Source organism: Psammomys obesus, unplaced genomic scaffold (assembly GCF_907164565.1).
Source record: "Psammomys obesus unplaced genomic scaffold, mPsaObe1.curated_primary_1811, whole genome shotgun sequence".
Taxonomy (NCBI): domain Eukaryota; kingdom Metazoa; phylum Chordata; class Mammalia; order Rodentia; family Muridae; genus Psammomys; species Psammomys obesus.
This window is the reverse complement of record NW_026596073.1, coordinates 30857904-30868439: the sequence shown is the minus strand read 5'-3', so window position 1 is coordinate 30868439 and position 10536 is coordinate 30857904.

Genomic DNA, 10536 nt, shown 5'->3' with positions numbered 1-10536 from the left:
TTTCTTCACATTTTCCTAATGTCTTGTCATGGCTAAGCAAAGAAAAGTTGTTATTTCAGTGACCAAGAAACTGTTGAATTGTGTTAGGCGTTATGACTTATTTTCTTCTTCAGCTTTTTTTGTAATTGTTTTATTATTATCATTTATTACAATTCAGCATTTTTGAAAAATGTGCATTGGTGTTTTGCCTGCATTTACATCTATGTGGGGTGTCAGATTCCCTGAAACTGGACTCACAGGCAGGAATGAGCTGCCATGTGGGTACTGGGAATTGAACTAGGATCCTCCGGAAGAGCAGTCAGTGCTCTTAGCCCCTGAGCCATCTCTCCAGCCCATGTCTTATTTTCAAAGCCAACTCTTCCCTGAGGTTGGCTGAGCATGCCTTGATTGGACAAGAGGTGGGATTTCATCAGTCACCCCAGCTTTCACTTGCTGTCCTTTGACATCCTGAAAACAGGTGCCTAGAAATCTCAGCTTGTTTGGACTATTCTTCTAACTGGTAGATAATGGTTAATATTGGATTCTTATCTTTGATGCAGATTTGTTAGTCAGATGAGTTTTGTTTTGCTCATCAGATCTTGTCATGCCAATGGGCAACCATTACTTCAATGACTGCGAATGAAAACACAGGAATCCAGTGCAGACACTTTGTGGCTTCAGTGTGCTGACCTGACAGTAGCTGTTGGTCGCTTTAGCAGAAATGTCTCCTTCTGTGGATCTGTGGGGGGAAAGTGTGCATGGCTCTCTGTGAACGAGGCTGCTGTGTAGAGGTTGAGGGCCCACACAGCCCAGGAAGGATGTGCTTTCCTGCTGAGGGAAGCTGGCGCACAGGCTAACTCTTCTCTTGACAATCTACAAAAGACTTGTATTAGCTTTTGTCACTTTGACTTGAAATAAACACAGAGGACCTCCACGGGAGCCCCACACCTGGCTTTTTCAGGGTTTCTCTTGTGTGGCAGATTGAGTCACACCCCCACGCTCCATTGTTGCGGCGAGGGGTGAAGTAAGCTCCCTCATTATGACGAAAAGGCAGTAGTGTCTGTTTTTTCCCCTCTCTGGACAACAGCATAATGGGATTCCGCAACCTCAGCAACAGCTCTTTACTGGAAGAGCCCTGCTTAAGCACAGGCTTAGTGCCCAGCCCGATTTTCCTGCCCATTGGCTCTGCGTTGTTTATAGCTGCATACCGGGGGATCCTACTTGCCTGCAAAACAGCATTGTATTCTGCATAGCATCCGAACAGAACACAACTAACGGGATGTGGAGTTTTGGCCACCGCAGTTTTGGTCTCTCGACCGGTCACCCAGCCCCCTGCTCTCCAGTGTAACCTACAGAGTGATGACTGACTAAATCAGCTAGACTCTGCCCCTAATCAAAGAAAAACCCAACCAGAATGCGTTCCCCACATTGGCGATGGCCTGCCGTTCTAAGTGCGATGTCTAGGAAGGATGCCTCAGCACCTGATTATGAACTGGAATACTGACATTCAAGCCAGCCCTGGTGGCCTCACCTTTAAGGCCACCTCTTGGGAGGCAGTGGCAGGTGGCTCTCTGTGAATTTGATGTTAAGTTAGTCTATATCATGACTTCCAGGCTAGCCAAAGGCTGCACAATAAAACCTTGTCTCAAACCAAAACAAAAACAGAGCTTCCAAGCCACTCGGCAGAAAAGGGAAACAGGAAGCAGCTCAGTGAAAGATCAGAGGAAGATGGGGGCCAAGCAGAGATTTGTAATGCTCCTCTCAGATCAGACCAAGCAAAATTGAAGTGGGTCAAAGACCTACATGAAAATCCTAAAATTATAAATTCTCTTTTTATAGAGCGCATCAGCAGCCCTGCAGTTGAAGTCATAGGCAGTTGCTAACAATCTGACATGGGTTCTGGAAACGGAACTAGAGTCCTAGCAATACGCATTCTTAAAGGAAGAGCTCTCTCTAGCCCCCAAACTATAAATTCTTAGGGGGAAAAATTGTAAGAATAAATTGGCCAGAGCAATGGTTTCGTAGATGTGACTCCCACAGAGAGAAGTAGGTCTTCCTCAGGTGTTCACAAATACTTTTGCTTAAGTTAGAAAGTTTGGACTCTATTCCTAGTCAAAAAGGAGCCTATGGGTTTAACATAAGCAAAAGAGCTGTGGGCTTTACCCTGCAGCTCCAAAAAGAGCTGGAAGAGGTAGGTGATACAGTAAGAAGGAGTATGAATCCAAGGCCCTCCCTCCATGGTCTGAGTTTCAGGAAGAATTCAGCATCTTGTGTTAGGTGAGTACAGGCCATTAATTGTACAAAAAGCCTGAACGGTTTGTGTAAAACACAGGGAGGTCTCACAAAACACAGTTTTAGTCAAACCCAGTGAAAGATGTGTTTCACTGTAGAGTGATTCTTAATCTACAGGTCAAGACTCCTTTTGGGGTCCAGTGACCCTTTCACAGAGATCACATAGCAGATATCCTGCATCTCATATATATTTACCTTACTATTCATAATGGTAGCAAAATTACAGTGATGAAGTAGCAACAAAAATAACTTTATGGTTGGGGTCACCACAACATGAGGAACTGCGTTAAAGGGCTGCAGCATTTGGAAGGCTGGGAACCACCGGATTAGAAGAAAAATCTCTGAAAGTGGGCTGCCAGGCAGCTCTGTTCCTCCCTACAAAAAGAAAGTTACATTTGTGTTGAACTATGACTGCTTAAGGACAGGAAGAACTTTTTATCAGTAAAATGCTTTGGGAATGCGACATGGACGGTGCTGCACTTATCTACCACCTCATTTTAAGGAGCAGGCTGTTGGATGGATAGACTGGCTGAATGGGAAGAAGAACAGAAACTGGCCCGAGGAGACTGGTGAACTTTGACCTGCTGCTACCATGTGATGTCATCCCGAGATGTGGCTTCAGTGCTACCAGAGAATCTTAAAGCAACTGACAACAACTGAGCAGCAGTGTGATGAAGACTTTTAAATCAGAAATATGAGGCCCAGAGGGTCAGCTCAGTTGCTAAACTCTAGGGTCTCCTGCCTCGCTCAGTTGTGAGCCCCAGGCCAATGAGAGACCCTGTTTCAAAGGACGAGGGTAGAGTTGCTTGGCTCCACACCCATAAAGCACACATGTGCGAGTGCCCACACAGTCACAGACATACACAGTTGGAATGTTTCTCTTAACTAGGGTTTTCTATTCAAAAGCAACAATACTTTCCAATAGCAAAAATGTATTTAGAAAAATAAACATGAGCAAAGCCTAAAGAACATTCTGTGGAAAACATGTCTGGTGGAGTTACTAGTATAGACACTGGCAGACCAAAACAGGAAAGTCGAAATCATATTCAACTATTTCTAAAAACCTAATAGTTGACAAGACAAACTCCTCACACAACAAAAGGTTTGTTGACGTGATGCTGGATAAATCTTGGCAAACAGAACTCATTCAACCCCACACCTGATCCCAGCTGAGAGGCGATCTGTAAGTGGATTAATTCAAAACAGCATGAAGGTAAACAGGAATAAGAGGCCCCTGCCTTCTCTTAAGTGTCATGGGAGAGAAAGGCAAGAAAGCAGGAATGACAAACATCTGGTTAGACACGGAAGTTCAGGGTTGATAAGACAAGGAGGCAGGCAATTTGTAAGACAGCACTTAAGTAGGAGGATAAGTTTTTCCAGAGATGCCTAGGAGGAGGTTTGAGGAGCCAGAGGAGAGGAGGATGGTGGGCTAGAGGTTTGCACAGAAGCCAAGGCGTCTTGCTATTCCGCAGAGCTAGAGCTCTCTGTGGCAGCAGGGACAGAGACCCCAGACTCTGGCAAAACCAGACCCATGGCTCCTGCCTAAAAAAGTATTTCAGGATGAGCCAGTATGAAGCAAAATTGGAATCTGTTAAAAACAGGGAGAAGGGGCTCAGGAGAAGATAAAACACAGGTGTAGGCTTCATGAAGATAGAGCAGCAGGCCGCAACATCTTTGCTGGGTCTCCAATTACTATCAAAGCTTTGCTAAGAAACTGCCCCAGGTCCCTTGACTAGGATCTCCAGAACCCCGAAAGATGGGGAGAAAGGATCTAAGAGTCAGAGCGGATGGACAATCCCAGGAGAACACAGCCCAGTGAATCCCTTAAGCAGGGCTCACGTGAGCTCACGGAAGCGGCAAGCCCAGAGCCCATAGGGCCTACAGCAGTTCCTCTGGGGACAAGCTGCAGTTCTTAGCTTGCTGTTCCCAGTCGGACTCCTCACCGTGGGAGTCTGGCTGGTCTTAGAACTCCTTTCCTGCTACTGGATTACACTGTCCACCGTCGGAACGGGGCCGTTTGCCTTGTCCTGTGTGTTGTTTCATCGGGTTTGGTTGTTGTCTCTAGGAGGAATAGTATCGTGAATAAGTGATATGCAGGTGGCTCTTTTTTAATGGGAGTGGGTGGGGGTGGGGGAAGCTGGGAGGAGTGGAGGGAGGGAAAAATGTGGTGGGAAGACTTGTGTATGGCATGAGAGAAGAATGTATTTTTTACATTTTTAATTTTTTATTCTTTTATATTAATTACAGTTTATTCACTCTGAATTCCAGCTGTAGAAGAATGTATTTTTCTAGTTAAAAAAAAAATGTGCTAGGGAATCTAAATAAAGAGTTTTCCATATGAAAAATTAAAAAAAAAAAAAGGCTAAGAAATACCAAAAATGAAAAACGAAAAAAGAAACTTTGCCCCTTTCTCTCTCTTTTTTTCATCAATAAGATGATGTTTCCGGAGGTGCCTTGGGGAGGATTACAGTCAGATAAAGTAAAACCAGGAGCTGCTAGGGTTGCACAATGTACGGGGGAGGGGGGAGGGTTGCAGCAAACTGGAGGCTTAGAGCTGGGGAGTGAAAGGCCTGAAGCGCGCTCTAGCTGTGCCTGGATTCTTGTTCTTAACTGGAATGAGGCTTCCTCTATGTTCCCAGGTCCCATGACTCTGTCTTCGCTCCACACTGGAACCTCACACCTGTGGCGCCCCGGGGAGTGACTGCTAAACGGAAGTGGCTCAGAGAGCTCACCTCACACCCCGCGGGAAGAAGTTTTCAGCGGAGAAGGGCAAGATATTTGAAGATGGGTGGGAGACAGAGAAGCGTGTGCAGGATGAAGGGAGCAGCCTCTGGGAGAACACAAAGATGATGGGCTGGAGCTAGCCGCTGAGCAGCCTCACTCAGAATCTACTGAGTACTCAGGAGCAAGGTGCGAGGAAGGAAAGGGAAAGAATGGCCAGGTGGAAAGGAGGGGGGAGGAAGGAAGTGTATCAGTCACTTTTCTGTTGCTGTGATAAAACACCATGACCAAGGCATCTTAGGCAAGGGAGGTGTGTAGTGGGAGTTTGGGTTTCTTCAAAAACCCAGTTCTGTTGTGTTTTATTTTAATTCCAGGTGTGGGATGAGGAGACTGCTTCGCAGCCGGTGATGATGATTTGCCTCCTGCACTAGAAGCTAGCAGGGGCGTGACTCTTGCCAGCTGCAGATAGTCTAATTCAGGGGACTATGGAGAGGGTGTAGATGGGAGAGCCCTGAGAGAAGCCGGGGGCTGGTGGTGTCCCTGTTCCGGCTGCTCCCACTTCTGCCCCTGGAGCTGCTCCGTGCTGGTTGGTCATCCTGCTGCTGCGTTTGCTATTTGCTGTTGCTGGATTTCTGCTCTGCTGTTTTGCTGGACTGCCGGACATGCTGGTGACAAAGATCAGACCTGCCTCAAGGAACTCTACATCGCTCAGCAGCAGGAAGTAGTCTGTAGAGGTCTATGCCCCCCCCCTTTCCTTTCTTTTCTTCCTATTGCTGGAAGGTTGGAAGAGATTGGGGTGGAATAAGGGTTGGAAAGTAGGGAGCAGTATAAGAACGCTATAAAATGGCTTTAAAAAACAAACCGGATTGTTTTAGCAATTCTGGGGTTTTTAGTTTTCCATGTTTTTAAATAATAGCAATAATAATTAAAAAAAAAAAACACACACACACACAGCCAACAGAAGGGTTCATTTGACACATGCCTATAATCCCAACACTCAAGGAGACAAAGGCAGGCAGATTGCTGTGAGTTCCAAGCCAGCCTGGTCTACAAAGTGAATCCAAGGCAGCCAAGGCTATGCAGAGAAACCCTGACCTGAAATGGAAACTGTTGAGTACTCCTAAGTCGTTTTCCTTCTAGACTAGAGGAAAACCATACTTACATTCATCCTAGACAAACACAAGCATCGAAAATGACAGTCCAGGCTAATTACTTTCTGTTTAGAGATCACATTCTACAGAAGCTGTGTAACACAAACCCAATGGACACATGTCCCAGCTGGCCAAAACTGTACCCTAACTACAGTGAGTACATGAAATGGCCCATCCCAGACGAAAACAGTTCTGTTCTCTGATCCTTCCTGGAAGCTAATCTCAGATTGGTTCCACAGAACACACTAGCCTAAGGAACGCTCCCGACATTCTTAACCCTGAAGCATGTATGCTCATCCTGTCCGAATGGCTGGAAAGTGACCATTGTTTGTTAGTTGTGAACTCACAGGCCTCAGTTCAAGCAAAACCCAAACTCCGCCAAAATGGTGCTGTCCTCTGAACTGCCTCCTGATCCTGAAATTGTGCCTTCAGAATTTTGTCACCAAAATTAACATAGAAGGTGTGGTAGTTTGAATAAGAATGGCCCCCATAGGCTCACATATTGAAATGCTTAGTCATCAGGGAGTGGCACTACTTGAGAAGGATTAGAATGGTTAGGAGGTGTGGCCTTGTTGAAGTAGGTGTGGCTTTGTTGGAGGAAGTGTGTCACTTGGAGTGGGCTTTGAGGTTTCAAAAGCCCATGCCACTTCTCTGTCTCTCTCTCTCTCTCTGCCTATAGATCAGGGTTTAGCTCTCAACTACTACTCCAGCACCAAGCCTCTGAAACTGAAAGCAAGCCCAAATAAATGCTTTTTTAAATAAGAACTTCCCTGATCATGGTGTTTCTTTACAGCAATTGAACAGTGACTAAGATAGGAAGCAAAACAAACTTACAAATATTGGTGAGCATGTGGGGTTTCATGGTCAGTCAGCATCAGAGGGAGAGATATTAATGCTGTGAAAGCCCAGCAAATATTCACCTGTGATATCAGAGAGAAGCTAAAGGTACTTGCAAGCCGAGTGCTCAGGAAAGCCACACAGAAGGCACTTGGCCATCCCTGTCGTTGGTAGGAAAGGAGTGACTGTAGGAAGACAGAAGCAGGGTGAGACACTGCTGACACCCAAGGCCTTACCCTTTTATTTGTTTGAGTCAGTTGATCCCTTCTTTGGAATCAGGAAGCCAGTTTAATGGTTCTTTTCCCAAGTTCCATCCCAGAGTCTTAACCAATGTGTAGAATGGGAAGAGGTAAGAAGGGATGAGACATCATTGATCACACCACACTGATCACTCACCCACTTGCTTATGTGATCAGTCAGTTTGTTCTTTTGAATCAATAAGGCAGGTTGATGATTCAAGTGCCTCTCACCTATGCCCAGGTACATCTGTGAACATGGCCCAACACAGAAGCCTAAGGTAGATCTTTCATTTGCTTGTTTTCTTGGTGATGTTTTCTTAGGTTTTTTTTTGGGGGGGGTGATTTTTGTGGGGTTTGGAACGGTTTGTTTGTTTTTATTTGGGGGACATTTTAGTTACTCAATTGGATGGTTCTCAAGCATAGAGTCTGTCTATGACACATTGAGTCATAATATCAAAAGGCAGGTTACACCTGAAAGGTAGAGCTAGGGCTCAGAACACAACACCCCAGCTATGCTCCTCCTTCCTGCTGAGTATTTGATGGAAAGGACTTATGATGTCCCTGAAGCAGCCTGTCAGGTTCTTCTACCCTCCTGTCTCTTCTAGAAACCAGGATTCCTCCTTCTCTAGGTGAGCCATTGAACCTTGTCTTCATTAAGGCAGACAGCATAGAAAGGCCATTCTGTCTTGTCCCTTCGGGGCTTTCACATGGGGTCTTAACCAGGAAGACAACAAGATCTGGACAGGACCCATGGCATTAGTCACAAAGGGTAGAACCATTAAGAGGCCTCCGGGGGCAGGGAGGGGTTCATTCCCTGAGGGTGCATCCCCAAAGAAAGGGGAGGGGGCTTCATTCACTGAGAGTACATCCCCAAAAGAGATTGTGGACCTTTGGTTGCTTCCTGTTTCTTTCCTGTCCCAGGCAGGAGGAGAGCTTGCTTTGTTCCACCCCTCAGTTCCCATAGGCCATAGCGCAACTGTGCCAAGCAGCCAAGGCCTGAAACCTCCAGACTCTGAACCTGAACAAACACATCTGCATTGTGAGCTCACACTCTCCAGTATCTGCACACAGCTGTCTGTTCTTCATCTAGACAAAGGGGGGGGGGGGGCGGGAGTGGAAATTTCTCCCTAACTTGCTGGGATTCATAATCACCATAGAAACAAATCTCTGCACATGCCTGTGAGGGATTATCTAGATTCAGTGACTTGAGATGGGAAAGTCTCCCCTAAATACGGAACCTTCCATTCCATGGGTTGCATTCCCAGAACGAATAGGAGGAAGCTAGCTAGGAACCAGTATTTATTGCCCTCGATCACCCACCACATGTCCCCACCTCAGCACCTTCCCCTATGTGACAGACTGTACCCTCACACCACAAGCCACTTACTTTTTTCAGTTAATCTGTCAGACCAGTAAGATGGTAATTAACAGATTGTCTTTCTTCTCTTTTTGTTTTTTTGAGTCAGGGTCTCACTCTATAACTGAGTCTGGCCTAGAATTCGCAGCAATCCTCCTGCTTCAACCACCAAATGCTGGGATTCTAGGTACGGGTCATCACATCCAGCCAAGGGCCTTCCTTTCTAATGTTTCTATGCCATGTGAAACTTTGATCAGGAAAATGTGCAACAGGAACAGGATCACACCTAGTTCGTGGTAACAGGAAGGTCTGCCACTCCCCGGAGAGCTAATCCTCTTGGTTGTTAGAACCTTGACTTTAAGTGAAAACTATGTAATGTCCTGGAGCTTTTTCAAAATCCTTTCACACCTATTGAGAAGCCCAATAAAACTAGAAGTCATTAATAAACGAAAGGCCTGTTCTCCCAGGAAGGAAGGGCTTCCGAGGAAACAATAACCACAGATAACGGCAAAGCCTCACTAAGATGATATACAGCTACTTTCCCAGTTGATAACCAGTGCCTGGTTTTGGTCCCAGAAAGCCTCAAACGGAAGAGCATCCACCTTCTGCCATGCAGCATTCTTCCCAGGACAAAGACTTTCTGAATGTCCTTCTATATTCGGAGTTCCTTGATGCTCACAAGGAGCAGATACCAACTTCCACCCATTTCTTTGGGGTGTCATGGATAGCAGGAAATCTGGGTTCTTATTTGTGAGATCTCGGCCTTGCCGATAAAAGAATTGCAATTAATAACCATCATTAGTGCTTTGAATTGTGTTTTATATGAACCTGAGAAAAAAATAACCTTGTTTTTGAAAAAGTATGTCTCAGTCGCTCCAGTTTCAGCCCATGGCCTCATTCCTGCTGCTGTTTCTACTTAAAATTTAAGAACAGAGGATTTGAATATGAATGAAAATTAAGAGAAGCTGCCATTCATTTTTCTGCTTCCCACTCTTTGTTGCTCTTGGCTGCGCCATTGCTGCGCCCCTGCAAGGATGAGAAAGGCACACGATCGGTTCTTGGTTCTATAAACACGTCACTCCTCCCCTTCCTGCTACAACATCCGACACATCTGCTTTCTGTTTTTATATCATAATTACTAACACTTTCTGGGAAATGCCACTCTTCCTATAAAAGTCCTCATCATTAAGAGGAAATCACCCACCGCTACTGTAGCCACCTGACTCTCACTTCAGACCATCCTCTCAGCTGATGTGGGAAAGAGTCAGGACACTGACGCTCCTTTAAAAGCAAATACAGACTGTGTCGCATTCCAGCCTCCCTATAAACGTATAGGAAATAGACTAGAAGACGAACCCCATGTTTCCCCCTTGCCATGGGGAGTCCGCAGTTTTGAACCATTATAACAGTAAGGACAACCCAATAACCTTGGCAACCTCCCCTCTAGAACAACCCCAGACCTCCCTTCTGTTGGTAACTGTGGTCAGGCACATCCTGATGTGAGATATAAAAACAGCAAGACTCAAGCCTAGGAAATGGCCCAGTGAGGAAAGGAAAGGCACTGACTCTGTCAGAACTTGGTGCCTGAAAACCCAGATGGCAGAAGGAAACAACTGATTCCCATAGAGTTTTCCTCTGACCTCCACATGCCCACACAGGCATACACATGTAAATAAATAACTAGCCTGAAATTTTTAAATAAGAATTTAAATTCTTATTTTAAATAAGAAAATAAAGGCCAGCTTAAACACAATGTGTGTAAGTAAGTTGCAAACCGGTCCATCCTTAAAACAAATGGTCAAGAGAAAACTCTATCATCTCATGTATATATGTGACAGGGTGTACAGATGTTTACAATTATGGGCTGTGCAATCAACACAGAGAGAGAGAGAGAGAGAGAGATCATGCAAAGTTAAAAACTAGCCCATCAGTCAATCTAGGCAAGGATCTGCCCCTCCCC